Below are 15,851 nucleotides of genomic sequence, written 5' to 3' on the forward strand. Positions count from 1 at the left end.
ACAATTATTTTCCATCAATATTGAAAAATGTCATTCACATCTGCTATCTGTAAACTAATTCAAAATAACAAGTGATCCCATTCTACCTTTATTCTTACATCAGGAAATAGAATGCTTGCAGAAGGCTATTATATTGAAATAAAAACCAAAGGTGAATATCAGAGAAAACAGAGGCAAATGAATGAGATGCCTTCAACATTTTATCATGACCGGATTAAAGGAGCTCCTTGACTGTGACTGGCGAGCTTGATAAGCCCTGGCTTCTGAGGGAGTTGCTTTCTTTTTAAGTATCCCTTGAGTGTTTTGTTCTATTCTTAGAAGGATCACATAGCACTTGGGAGCAAAGATGCAAGCGAGAATCCCGGCACTGGAGGTCAAAATGGCAAAGACTTCCAAGGCCACAATGGCCTTGCCCTTGGAGCTCTGGTACGAGGGCAGGAAGGAGATCCAGACGCTGCAGAACACAAGCATGCTGAAGGTCAGGAACTTGGCTTCATTGAAAGTATCTGGCAGGTTCCTGGCCAAGAAAGCCACGGTGAAGCTCGCCAAGGCCAGCAAGGCCATGTAGCCCAGGACACAGTAGAAGATGAGGAGGGAGCCCTCATTGCACTGGATGATAATGGAGCCAGGCTCAGAGTGGATGTCCATCTCCAGGAAGGGGGGGGATGTTCCAAGCCAGATGCCACAGAGACACATTTGGATGAGGGTGCAGGTGAAAATGAGAGAGTAAGATGCTGTGGATCCCAGCCACCTGCGGAGCCTGTTCCCTGGTTTGGTGGCTTTGAAGGCCAGAACCACAGTGATAGTTTTAGCCAAAATGGAGGAAATGGCTACTGTAAAGACAACTGCAAATGTGGTTTGGCGCAGCAGGCAGATGGCTGTGGTAGGATGGCCGATGAAGAGCAAGGAGCAGAGGAAGCAGAGGCAAGGGAGACAAGCAGCATGTAGCTGAGACTGCGGTTATTGGCTTTGACTATGGGGGTATCTCTGCGCTTCACAAAGACCCCCAGGACAAGGACAGTAAGGAGGGAGAAGCAGATGGCTGCACAGGCCAGCATCGTTCCCAGAGGTTCTTCATAGGCCAGGAAGGTCACCGTCCTGGGGAGGCAACGATCTCTTTCCCTATTAGGATATTGATCTTCAGGGCACTGCAGGCACTGCTCTGCATCTATGAACAAAAGTAAAATCATGCTATATCCCAGATTGATCACTTTTTGTCCCCTATAAAGCTGTGTTATTCATTTCATTTTGAGCTCCATCTCATTTTTGGACTCCTAAGTAAGAAGGAAAAATATTCTAAAGGCTGAATAAAATAAAGATACATTTCAGTTTCCTCGTTTTTCCACATATGGATAAAATAATGTGTTGAAATTATTTATTTCATATCATAGATTTGCTAAACAAAAATTCAAACTCCCTGCAATCCATTAATTTGAAACCCCTTACAATGAGTCCAAAAGGGTCCTTTTATACACAATCCAATATTTAAGAACGGAAATGAAACATTGAAACCATAGAGGAAGGCCAAGAGTTGGTTTTTAAAAATTAGGTGAAAAAGATTTTTTGTTGAATTTCTCTGAATGTAAGGTTATAGCTATAAGCCATTTTCCATTTGGAACATGGTCCAAGAATATGAACAATTTTCAGAAGAAGAAACTAAAACCATTTTTAGTCATACAAAAAAATGCTCGAAATCACTATTGATTAAGAGAAATCCAAATTAAGACAACTGCAGTACCACTTCACACCTCACAGATTGGCTAAGATGACTGGAAAAGATAATGGAAAATAGTGGAGGGGAAGAGGGAAAACTGGGATGCTAATACATTTTTGGTGGAGTTGTAAATTGATCCAACCATTCTGGAGAGCAATTTGGAATTATGAGGAAAAAGCTATCAAAACTCTGCATCCAGCAGTGGATCTACTGTGTCTGTATCCCAAAGAGGTCATAAAAAAGAGAAAATCACCCACATGTATAAAAATATTTTCACACTTCTTTTTGTAGTGGCGAGAAACTGGAATGAGAGAGGATGCCCAAAAGTTGGAGAGTGGCTAAACAAATTATGATATATGAATGTAATGGAATGTTATTGTTTTATAAGAAATGATCAGCAGACTGACTTCAGAAAGGCCTGGAGAGATTTCTATTACCTGATGCAAAGGGAAGTAGGTAGACTCAAGAGAACACTGCAACCTGAAACAGATACCATGTGATGGTCAACTTTGATAGACTTGGCTCTTTTCAACAATGAGACTTGTGATGGAGAGTCTAGCCATTTACATTCAGAGAGAGGATTATGGGAACTGAATGTGAATCACAACATACTATTTCCACCATTTTTTGTCATTATTTCTTTCCTTGTTTTTTTTTCTTATTTTTTCCCTGTTGGTCTGATTTTGTTGTGAAGCATAATAAATAGGGACATGTGTTGAGAAAAAATGCACGTGTTTAAACTGCATTGAATTACTTGCTGTCTAGGGAAAAAAAAGAGATGAAGGAGGGAGAAAAATTGAGAACACAAGGTATTTTTTCACAATGATGAATGTTTAAAAATATCTTTGTATGTATTTTGACAAGTGATAAGCTATTATTATTAAAAATAAAGCCTTCATAATAAATACTACACATTATATTCTGAAAAGTAATTGTGATTGGAAAAAAAGAAATGCTAATTGAAATAAGGTGAAAAATAGTCCATTTTTGGAGCTTGACCATAACGAAGTAAGTAAAATGAGAATAAAAATCAAACTCCAAAGGACTGACTTAAAGAGTAAGTGTTATGTAAACAAAATAGAAGACCAAGAAAATCCGCCCCCCCAAAAAAATCCCCCAAAGTGTAAGCTTTCAAACATACTATTTTATTGATCAATATCAAATACAAAGCAAATCAGAATGAGGTCTCATCAGCTTTGACACTGAGATAACTTTGAGGATGATCAATTTTTATTCATTTTTTTGTGAGCCAAGTTTTCTTGAATTGGGACTCCATCCTCCAGAAAACAAATCTTTCAAATAAACTCCCTTGAGGACTCTGATCAAACTTATGCCAAGGGATATTTTCATAAGACTAAATCCAGAGACCAGACTTCTGCCCTTAAACCAAAAGCATCTGTGTTTGGATAGTTTTTAGAATTAAATTTTTTTTTAATTTTTCTGTTAAGAGGGAAGAAGTTTAGAACTAAGTTTTAGACTAAGCTTTCCTACAGGAATGGGGAATATTCCAATTAGGCTGCAAGGTCAAGGAAGTATTAGGGATTCCCATGGTAGTAAAATTCTAATGGATTCTGCTTCGACAGATTTTGGGTATCTTGGACATGGGAAGCTTCTAATTATAAGAATGATCACAAAGCACATTGAATGAAGAGGACTGAATAAATGCAATGTTATTTCAACTCAGAAATTATTGTGATTTTGCCAAATACAAAGCACACCACTTTAAGATTAACAAATGAGAATGTCCATTACTTTGGAAGAAGGGCAATTTATCTTTAGGAACCCACCTGTCTGGTTGGAAATTGTCCCTTCAGCACATGGGGTGCAAGCATAGCAACACCTGGGCTGGCTTTCAAGAGCTGTCTTTTGGAATCCAGGGCCACACTTCAGATTGCACCTAGAAGTTGGAGTCTATATTTCCAGCAGAGAAAGGGAGAAAATGTTGTTGAAAAAACAACTGGTGAAAGATGGATGAATTGAGGAAATAAAGATTTCAAAGTTCTCCTATGGAAGACAGGTAGAATAAAGTATTTGCAATTCTGCAGGACAAGAATGATGTAATTTTCAATGGAAAACTTGTATCTTCATCTTCCAATTCATATCATTGTATCCCCAATGAATCCACACAAATTAACCAGTGGGTACAATCAAGGTCTTTGCTATTTTTTAATTGTAATATCTAGTTGGTTTAGTTTTTCCCAAGTACCGTTTTAACTCTAAACATCATTCCATTTTATAATTGGCAATGCTGAAATGTTTTTGACCGTACAAGAGGAAATATATTTTATTGCTTTCTAACCCCTGAAAGTTTTGAGTTTTTGTGTTTCCATAAATTCAAACATTCTACCCAGAATGTTTCAGGGAATGATAATTTTAGAGAATATGTACCAAAATAAACTAATTGCACAATTAGTGCTTGATTGAATCAATGAATCAGGTGATTTTACAGGCTAATCTTATTCTCTCCCAGGCTGATATTTGAAATCTGTTCTTGGCACTATTGTAAAGGGGCGATGGAATTGATCTATATATACACAGATGGAATTGTATAGAAATACATGTTTGATATCAGCAGAGGCTATAGCTGCAACATTTATATTAAAAATCTCTAAAGCCATTGTGTCTTTAAAATAAAACACAGCTTTGTACAACTGTACCCAACTCAAATACAAACTCAGATTAAATTATTTGTCTATACAAATCCAGATATTGAGTAATCATCTGTAAATAAATGCCTTTGGGGGATAATTGTTGTCTACTCTAGTGGATATAAATAGCCTATCGCACACATTTCCAGTATCTGTGAGAAACATCATTGTACCAGTGAAAAAACAACCAGTGTCCAGGAAACGAAAGAGACAAAGTGATAACATTGATCTTCATTGGCTCCTTACCTGATGGAAATCTTCTGGCCAATCTATGTCTTCTTCCTTAATGATGAATCTCTGAGCAAGAGGATGCACTTCACCCACTTTGACCAACGTCTCTATCTGGCCAGGGAAGGATTTATAATTGAGTATAGCATATGTCTCAGCATCCACCTGGACTCCATCCTCATGTGACCCATTACTGGCATTATTGACAGAACTTATGAATTTCAGAAAGTGATGGATCTGAAAGAAAGAACAGGTGATTGTTATTCTTTGTGAAAAGAAGAATTGTGCCCCTGTCCCAGGATTGACTGTCAGTGGAAAACAGGCTCATAATCTGGAGCTTCCAAAAGTTGTCATTCTCTTTTTTGACCTTCTCTTAGAGTTTCTGAACTCTAGAAAACTTGAAAACTAAGGACAAATGAAAAATAACAAAACTGGCACCCAATTATTTTTTACAGATATGCTAGATAAATTGTGGTATATGAATGTTATAGAAAATTATTGTTCTGCAAGAAATGACCAACAGGATGATTTCAGAGAGGCTTGGAGAGACTTACATGAACTGACGCTAAATGAAATGAGCAGAACAAGAACAAGGCAACAAGAAGACTGTGTGATCAATTCTAATGGTCTTGGCTCTCCTCAATAATGAGGTGATTCAAACCAGTTCCTGTAAAGGCTAGAATTCTGGAGAAGTATACTTGAAAGAAGGTGTTAACTCAGTAGAATTGGTAAGACAATGTTAATCTAGTTTAGCATGGTGATTAATAGTTCTCTATTTCAGTGCATGTACATAGTACTGAATATAGTTCTACAAGATTGACATCTATGATAATGTAATTATATATAAAACACATATTCAGGTTGTGGTTTTCAGTGGACAATGGAAAATATTCAAGAAAATTTCCCAGAGAATTACAAAATATAGAATGAGAAGGTTGAAAAACAGAAATTTAATCTACATTGTTGCCACTGAGAAATTTAATGGTAAGACCTGATTATTTTAGGGAAAAGTAAAATAATCTAATTGGTCAGAATTCCTAGTACACATTTGGTGTTCAATCATTAAGTCCTGTCCAATTTTCATGACCCTATGGACCATAGTTTACATTACCCTGCTATGCTCTACTATATCTCAAAGTCTGTTCAAGTTAATATTAATCATTTCCATGACACTATCTATCTTAAACTGTACCATTCTTTGTTCCTTTTCCTTTCAATCATTTCTAACAACAGGGTCTTTGCCAGTGGGTCCCATCTTCATATTATGTGGACAAAGATTTAAACTGCTTTAGCATTTGAATTTCCAGTGAATGGTGGGGATTAATTTAAGTATTGTCTGATTTTATCCCCTGGTCGACCAAGAGTCTTTCTAAAGTCTTGTCCAGCACCACTGTTATACAATAGAATCAGTTCTGCAGCACTTATCTTTCTTTTAAGTCCAAATCCCACAGACATAATTTTTTCTTGAAAACACACATACGAGAGAGGGCGAGAGCCAGAAAGAAAAAGAGAGAGAGAGAGAGAGAGAGAGAGAGAGAGAGAGAGAGAGAGAGAAAGCAAGAGAGAGAGAGAGAGAGAGCAAGAGAGAGAGAGCGAGAGAGAAAGAGAGAGAGAACGAGAGAGAGCGAGAGAGAGAGAGAGAGAGAGAGAGAGAGAGAAGAGTTTTAGTTACAGAAAATTTGGTAGCAAAGTTTAATTCTAGGAATCATCACATATATTACTGTGGAAAAGAATCACCTATAAGAAATGATGTAGTCATTATCATATATAAAAAGGTGAGGAACGAAGTACTTGGCTATTAAATCAAAAATAACAGGATGGTATCTGTTGTAATCCAAGGAAAATTGTTCAACATCATAATACAAACATATGCTTTAACCACTGATGGGAAAGAGGCCAAAGTCTGTCACATTTTTGAAGACCTGTAATGTGTTCTCCAAATAAGTCCTATATATACAAAGCAAGTCAAATTTGTCCAAGGAAATGAAAAGACAATGTAATTAAGCAAAATAGAATTAGAACAGCAGTCAGATTTGGGTTTTTCCTACAAAACAAAGAGCTTCATAGACGAAAGCCAACTTCTACAAATTTTCAAATTGAGTACATTAAGTAAGAAAAGCAAATGGAATATAAAAAAGAAAATTGAAAGACTGTCCATCAATTGGAAAATGGTTGAATAAATTTTGGTATATATTTCTCAGGTAATATTATTGTTCTATGGGAAATGATGAGCAGGATGCTCTCAGAAAAAAATGTTCAAAAATCCTCCACAGACTCAAGCAAAGTAAAATGTACTATATACACAGTAATAACAATGTTCTGTGATGACCAGTTGTTTTCAGTACTACACTGATCCATGAATACGATAAAGAATGTGTGGTGTTCTTCTTCTTTGAAATATAATATAAAGGTTGGTTCTATCTGCGAGCAGGTTTCTTGGGGAGGTAGCTCTAGTATCAGTTCAGATCAATAATCACCCCAAATGTAGCCAGGTGTTAAAAGTTCATTTGCTTGTTCAATAAAAAGTTTATTGCTTCCTCAAAATAGCCTGGTTAGTTTTCTTGGCTTATCTCTCTGCTTGGTTCCAAGAGCTACTTCCGAATGTCTCCAAATCCAAAGATTTGTCCTTCAGCCGCCAGCCAGCCAGGTGGAAAATGGAATGAATCTCTCTTGCCTTCAAGAGAGGGCTTGTGGGCTTCCTCCCAGAGTGTTCCCCTCCAACCCCTAGCAATGTTCCGAAGTCACTAACTAACCCAAAGCTAAGAGCCTCTTTATATATGATCTCTCAAAGGTGGTCTCCTCCTGAAAGAAATTTGTGACCAAAGATGAACTAGAGACCATTACCAATCACAAAATAGAAAATTTTGATTATATCAAATTAAAAAGCCTTTGTACAAACAGAACGAATGCAAACAAGATTAGTAGGGAAGTAACAAACTGGGAAAACATCTTTACAATTAAAGGTTCTGATAAAGGCCTCATTTCCAAAATATATAGAGAACTGACTCAAATTTATAAAAAATCAAGCCATTCTCCAATTGATAAATGGTCAAAGGATAGGAACAGACAATTTTCAGATGAAGAAATTGAAACTATTACCACTCACATGAAAGAGTGTTCCAAATCACTATTGATCAGAGAAATGCAAATTAAGACAACTCTGAGATATCACTACACACCTGTCAGATTGGCTAAGATGACAGGAAAAAATAATGATGAATGTTGGAGGGGATGCGGGAAAATGGGGACACTGATGCATTGTTGGTGGAGTTGTGAACGAATCCAGCCATTCTGGAGAGCGATCTGGAATTATGCCCAAAAAGTTATCAAACTGTGCATACCCTTTGATCCAGCAGTTTTCTATTGGGCTTATACCCCAAAGAGATACTAAAAAAGGGAAGGGGACCTGTATGTGCCAAAATGTTTGTAGCAGCCCTGTTTGTAGTGGCTAGAAACTGGAAAATGAATGGATGCCCATCAATTGGAGAATGGCTGGGTAAATTGTGGTATATGAATGTTATGGAATATTATTGCTCTGTAAGGAATGACCAGCAGGATGAATACAGAGAGGCTTGGAGAGACCTACATGGACTGATGCTAAGTGAGATGAGCAGAACCAGGAGATCATTATACACTTCGACAACGATATTGTATGAGGATGTATTCTGATGGAAGTGGATTTCTCTGACAAAGAGACTTAACTGAGTTTCATTGGCGAAATGATGGACAGAAACAGCTACACCCAAAGAAGGAATACTGGGAAATGAATGTGAACTATTTGCATTTTTGATTTTCTTCCCGAGTTATTTTTACCTTCTGAATCCAATTCTCCCTGTGCAACAAGAGAACTGTTCGGTTCTGCAAATATGTATTGTATCTAGGATATACTGCAACATATTTAACATATATAGGACTGCTTGCCATCCTGGGGGGGGGGCGGAGGAGGGAGGGAGGGGAAAAAACGAAACATAAGTGATTGCAAGGGATAATGTCGTGTAAAAATTATCCTGGCATGGATTCTGTCAATACAAAGTTATTATTAAATAAAATAAAATTTAAAAAAAAAAAAAAAAAAGGTGGTCTCCTCCTTCTGGAGGCAGGGATTAAAGGAGGTGTGAATTTGAATATCTCATATTTAACCCTGAAATCTCCCAAAGTGTGAACTCCAATGAGTACTTAAATACTTCTTGCTTATATGAGCTCTCTAAAGGTGTGAACACAAGCATTGCATCAATTCCATTGAGTTAACACTAGGATTCTAACATCTCCCTTGAGTTATCATCTTGTTTCACGTTGAAGTAACACTAGGATTCTAACATCTGCTTTTTTTTGTTTTAGAACATAGGTGGTTATGACCTCCCTGACTTCTCAAGGAGTTGAGAACCCCAAAAAGAAGGTGATCACACCTTCCCTGACTGCTCAAAAAGGGAGTGAAAACACCATAAAAAGAAGGTGGTCACACTCTCCCTGACATCTCAGCAAGAAAGATGAAAACACCAAAGGAAATACAAAATCAAATCAGATTAGTGATTTCTAAAGGGGCTCACTTGAAACAGTTATGAAACAAGGTGTACATACATCCATCAATATGAGAGGCATTCTTTGTACAAACAAAACTAATGCAAACAAGATTAGAAGGGAAGCAAAAACTGGGAATACATCTTCACAGTTAAAGGTTCTGATAAAGGCCTCATTTCTAAAATATATAGAGAACTGACTCTAATTTATAAGAAATCAAGCCATTCTCTAATTGATAAATGGTCAAAGGATAGGAACAGACAATTTTCAGATGATGAAATTGAAACTATTACCCCTCATATGAAAGAGTGTTCCAAATCATTATTGATCAGAGAAATGCAAATTAAGACAACTGTGAGATACCACTACACACCTGTCAGAATGGCTAAGATGACAGGAAAAAATAATGATGAATGTTGGAAGGGATGCGGGAAAACTGGGACACTTGTTGGTGGAATTGTGAACGAATCCAACCATTCTGGACAGCAGTCTGGATTTATGCCCCAAAAGTTATCAAATTGTGCATACCTTTTGATCCAGCAGTGTTTCTATTAGGCTTATATCCCAAAGAAATACTAAAGAAGGGAAAGGGACAGGTATGTGCCAAAATGTTTGTGGCAAGCCTGGTTGTAGTGGCGAGAAACTGGAAATTGAATGGATGCCCATCAATTGGAGAATGGCTGGGTAAATTGTGGTATATGAATGTTATGGAATATTATTGTTCTGTAAGGAATGACCAGCAGGATGAATACAGAGAGGACTGGCGAGACTTACATGAACTGACGCTAAGTGAAATGAGCAGAAGCAGGAGATCATCATACACTTCTACAACGATATTGTATGAGGAAGTATTCTGATGGAAGTGGACTTCATTGACAAAGAGACCTAACTGAGTTTCAATTGATAAATGATGGACAGAAGCAGCTACACCCAAAGAAAGAACACTGGGAAACGAATGTGACCTATCTGCATCTTTGTTTTTCTTCCCGGGTTATTTTTACCTTCTGAATCCAATTCTCCCTGTGCAACAAGAGAACTGTTCGGTTCTGCAAACATATATTGTATCTAGGATATACTGCAACATATCTAACATATAGAGGACTGCTTGCCATCTAGGGGAGGGGGTGGAGGGAGGGAGGGGAAAAATCAGAACAGAAACGAGTGCAAGGGATAATGTTGTAAAAAAAAATTACCCTGGCATGGATTCTGTCAATATAAAGTTATTATTATTGAAAATTTTTAAAAAGGAAAAAAATATGGGAGGCATTACACATATTTATATAATATACATAAGCACATAGCAATATAACAAAGGTAGTAGTAATGTCACCAATAACGTGAATCAACATGAGAATTTATACATGTCCATAAGTCCAAGAAATAGTCCAAAATGAATCTATTGTCCATTAGTTCATGTGCCAGGAATCCAATAATTCCTGTAAGCTCTGAAGTACTGCAATAGTCTCATCAACAATTTTTCATCTCAAGGAATCCAATGATTCCTGTTGAAACAGTCTCATCTTGTGTTACGGAATCCCATGATTCCTGAAGATTTCAAAGCTACTTCAACAGTTTCACTGTCAGCCATGCTCTTTCTGTGTCAGATGTTTCTTAAATGTGATTTTAAAAAATCTTTCCATACCCAGAGAAGAAAATGACTGTGTCATGTGTCTGAATACAGATTTTTGTATATTCTCTCTCTCTCTCTCTCTTTCTCTCTCTCGCTCTCTCTCTGTCTCTGTCTCTCTATTACTCCTGCTCTTTTTCTTGTTCTCTTTGTCTCTCTTTCTCTCTATATGTGTATCTCTTTCTCTTGCCATGTCTCAATTTATTTTTGTCAGGTTTTTTTAATTAAATCAAGAGATCTCTTTTCTTTCACAGCATGACTTTTATAGAAATGGTTTGCATAATTTCACATATCTTTTCTTACAAGGAACTGGAGTTGGAATAATGGAGAGAATCTGGAACTCAAAAGTTTAAAAATCAAACAAAAATTATTTAAAGTGTAACTGAGGAAACTATTAAATAAATTATTTTTAAAAGATGTTATATAAATTTGAAATAAATAAATCTGAAGTAATTTCATTGTTTCCACCCAGAATTACATGTAATCACAAAGGGGAAAAACCTGAAAAAATATATAAAGGAATACCTCAAATCATCACTGCATCCTCTCTAGAACAAATCTTTAACAAGAGAATGTTGTGTAGCCTATGCTAAGCCCAGTTTTTGAAGAGATATGTTACCTTCCAAGGAAGATCTAGGTGTCTCCCAAGGTCTGATACCTCCTTTACCTCAGAATGGAGTATTTGATGGAGAGCATGGGCCACTAAATACACTGCATTGTAAACATTTGGAAGCAGTTCCAGAAGGGCGATGTCAATGTTCGTAAAAGATGAATGTAAATCTCTGAAAGAAAAACCTTTTGAGCACAAAGCATAGAACATCTCTACATCATCTTTTTTGGAAAATCTACATTTCAAGACACTCTCCCAGAAAGATTTTAGGAAAATGTCCTCAGGGTTCACACTTGTATTCAGGCTTCTTACAAAATCTGTAAAACCAGGAATCTCCTTCTGGGTATGAGAAAATAGTATTGTACCATGAAAAGTGGGAAACTGGTCTAAATCTGTATCAATGGAAAAATCCCAAGAAGATGTGGTAATCAACAACTTTCCATAAGGTTTATAAAACATCAATACACTGGAAAGTTCATGAAGGGAATCAGTATCTCCATAGATGAAAATCACATTTGATGATGATGAAATAATCCTAGAAGTTAGGTCAAAAGCTTCTCTGTCTCTAAAGTTTTTGGGCACTGTTTCCTTAAAAGTCACACACAGATTATTCCTGACCATTTCTTCCTTCAGATCCTTGAAGAATATTTCCCCTTTTGGGTTATCAGAAACAAGCAGTCCTATCCATGTCCAGTCAAAATGCAGCATCAATTGAATAAATGCCAGGTGAAGAGCACATTGCTCTTTCCCCATCTGATATAAAAAAGGGTACTGGACTTTATCATTCAATAGAAGATCAAATGAACCACAGCTAATCTAAATGAAACAGAAAGAAGACAATGAGTTCCTTCACTGTAGGAATTTGGCCTTCATATTTGTATAATAAACAGCTATTAATAAGTTTCACAGAGCAGATGATTTGCTTGTAAATTTTAATTTATAGTTTTAGATCACAAAATTATGGTGTTATGGAATGGAAAAGTTGGAAGGAAAATCTGAAACTGTGCCCATCCAAGAATCCTTTTTCCAATGTCTCTATCAAGTACTTTCTAAGTTTCTGTGTGAAACGTTACAAGGAGGAAAAATTCTCCAAAAAGGTCTTTACCCCTTTTAGATAACTTGACTGAAAGACAGAATATTTTTTGATTAACTTTTTGGCTAAATCAGTATCTTTGGAACATTGTCTTTTTGTTCCTATTTCTTTTCTGTAAATTCAAGTGGAACATTTTTTGTTCCCTGCATGAAGCTGTTAATTTAATAGTGAAGCATAGTTACATGTCTTCTCTAAGTCATCTTCTCTTCCAGTTCAAATATCAACAATTATATTCCTGAGATTTTCTATAGCATACATTTGCCTCCTCTTATAATTATAGGGAGAATTTTATTTCTCTGAAAACAAAAAATGTGCCTGAGAACTTGTTCTAGGAGCAAAAGTTCTCTATATCAAAATCAATAAGGAATAGGAAATGGAGAACTCCTCATAGTGAAATCTACTGCCAAGATTGGACTTCCACATTACTGATACCCTATGAATAAGAATTCTGTAAGAGTTCTTAGTACTTTTTAGTAAAAACTGAGATAAGCAATGATTCACTCCAAATCCAATGAATACTTTAATCTCTACTCTCTAAACACAACAAAAAATGAACTTGTATGAAATCTTCAATCATGCAATTTGTCCAGGAGGCAGGAAAAAGTTTCACAGGCACTATGTCTTTGTTATACCATTCAGCTCCAGTTTTCTAAGAATGTCATAAAATAATTAGTGCTGAAATCTGATTTTAAATAGCTCTCCAGTAATCCAATCATTTAGGATATTTGGAATATTCCCTCTAAAATGTAATCTTCTCTATGGGTGGTTTTCTTGGGGTCTTTGGAAGCAGCCTTCATTTTCGTTCAGCAATCACCACAAGTTCAGCTAGTGTTTAAAGTCCAAATCCTTTATTGTCTCTTTCCAAGTCTTGTTTCCTTTCCTGTGGCCTTGTTAGCTTTCTTATACTCCAGACCCTTTATTATCTCCTTCCTGGAGCTGGGCAGCTTTCTGGAGAGCCTTTCAGTCACACATTGGTTCCAAGAGCTTGAACTCCCTCTTCCCTTCTCTGGCTTCTGAATCTCCCTGACTCAATCCTGGCTGAGGCTTCTAGCTTATATATGCTCTTTTATCAAAGGTTTGAATCTTGTAGAATTATAGTAAGTACTAAGTACATGTACTGAACTAGAGAATTGTTTAGCACCAGGCTAAATTAGATAATTATTGTCTCTGTCAATTCCACTGACTTAGCACCTTCTTTCAAGTTCTGGCCCATAATATCTCCTGCTTTCTTTTGCTTTAGAACATAGGTGGTCATGACCCTCCTGACTTCTCAAGGAGGTGAGAACCCCAAAAAAGAAGGCAAACATGCCTTTCTTGACTGCTCAAAATGGGCAAAAACACCAAAAAACGAGGTGATAACACCCTCCCTGGCATCTCAGGAAGGGAGATAAAAATACCAAAGGAAATGGGAAATCAAATCAGATTAGCAGGTTTTTGAAGGGGCTCACTCTTAAAATAGGTATACATAAATCCATCAATATGAGAGGTATTACCCATAATTACATAAATTACATAAGCACAAAGTAACACAGTCTAGTAGTGATGTAACAAATAACACAAATCAACATGAGGAATTATACATCTTTATAAGTCCTAGAAATAGTGCAAAAGGAATCTATTGTCCATTACTTCATGCGCCAGGAATCCAATAATTCCTGCAAGTTTCAAAATCCTGCAATAGTCTTATCCTCTGTTAGGGAATCCAATGATTCCTGCAGATTTTGTTCTTAGGTCTTCTCCTTTGTTTTGAGATTTTCTTCTTTTTTTGTCTCTCTCCAGGTGCTTGTTGGCACCCATCTGATTCCTTCTCCATCTGTATTAATACAAACAAACCCTTTTTCCAAAGCAGTTAACCTATCTAGTCCATTCTATTTACTACTTTCTAAATCTCTTCTCATCATCGGGCAATTACATTGGAGCTGCTCATTATATTAGGCCTGCTCTCACTGAACACTGCCCTTTTTTTCGGTTAAAAAGCCTGCATTCTCCACAATTATAATCCCTTTCTGTCATCTGATTGCTTTTTGGCTGATAGATCATTTAATTCCTTTCTGCCACATGATTTTTTTGTAGACTGATTGATCACACCAGAGCCCTGAACTTCTAAAGGTGTACCTTTGGCTGCCATCATGCCCCACCTGAATTTTGTATGATATCTTGGAGCTGGACCTTGCCTCTCATTTCCCTGGGTCAATCTACATTCTGAGGTCCAGTGGAAGTCCTTGTGGCATTTTGGACATAGGGTTTTAGGTCTTCTCTCACCCTGTCCTCTCTATCGCTTTGCCTTCTTAGGGCTCTGAGATATCCTATTTTTCCACACTGAAAACATCAATGACTTTCTCTAGAAGTCCCTTGCTAGGAAGGTCTCTGTTGTCCCATGTTCATCACACTCTGGGTATAATAAGCACTTGTGCCCACTGTGGCACACCATCTTATGAACTCCTCTAAAGAGCATCTTTGTGTAGTCCCCATATAATTCTTCTACAAATCTCATTAGCATTTTCCTTAGCCAGTTGTCTGATCATAATTCTTATAGCTGCATTTTCTCCAATGGTCCTTGTGATAGCTGTTTGCAAATGTCCCACAAAATCTGCAAAGAGTTCATTGGGACCTTGCTCTATTTTTGTGATGGTTTCCTCTTGATCTTTCCCTGGGATGGTACCCAAGCTTTTATAGTATCAGTGACAATTTGTTCATATGCTCCTAGGGGGTAATTCTCTGCTGAATTCTCTGCATACTGACCTTCACCTGCTAGTTGGTCAAAGGTGATTTGTACATTAACTCCAGTTTGCTTATTGAGTTGGGCTTGAATCCTACATAATTCCTGATATTCTGAAAGCCACAACAAGTTTTGTCCAGGTTCTAATACATGTCCTTGCTATGGATTTCCAATTACTGGGTGTTAAAATTTCATACGCCAAACTCTCTAGTAACATCTTAGCATAAGATGATGTAGCCCCATAAAGAGTGAAACCCTTTTTCAAACCCTTAATTTTTTCAGATCAAAAGGAATGCATCTTCTCCTTTGTTGACCTGAAGAGTCAAGTTCTTCAATCACTGGGTATGCATTTACTAAATCAGATGCATCCTGTCCTTCATTTTTTGCCTTAACCAGGGCTTTTTGTAATCTTGTCATAGACTGCTTCATAGGTGGTGCTGATTGTGTTATTGCCTCTCCCCCTCCTCCTTCTACTTCCACCCTTGAAATGTTAATTGAGGGAAGTAGGTCAGGGGATGGGGGATGCCCTAATGGCTTCTGCTGTGAAGTACTACACTCAGAATTGTACTTAACTTCTTTCTTATCTGATTCTTCATCCTTTTCAGATAGTTTATTTGGATCCTCCCCCTCCTGCTCTTTCTTCTTTTTCCTTATTCTATAACTCATATAATTTCCTAAAACCAGTTGTATTAAA

General features: G+C 37.0%; 1 pseudogene; it reads right to left on the reverse strand.

The window, feature by feature from the left end:
- Nucleotides 1-192: 192 nt before the first annotated feature.
- On the reverse strand, nucleotides 193-11,555 carry LOC127541685 (vomeronasal type-2 receptor 26-like; annotated as a pseudogene).
- Nucleotides 11,556-15,851: the final 4,296 nt, after the last annotated feature.

The sequence above is a fragment of the Antechinus flavipes genome, chromosome 6, assembly GCF_016432865.1.
Source record: "Antechinus flavipes isolate AdamAnt ecotype Samford, QLD, Australia chromosome 6, AdamAnt_v2, whole genome shotgun sequence".
NCBI lineage: Eukaryota > Metazoa > Chordata > Mammalia > Dasyuromorphia > Dasyuridae > Antechinus > Antechinus flavipes.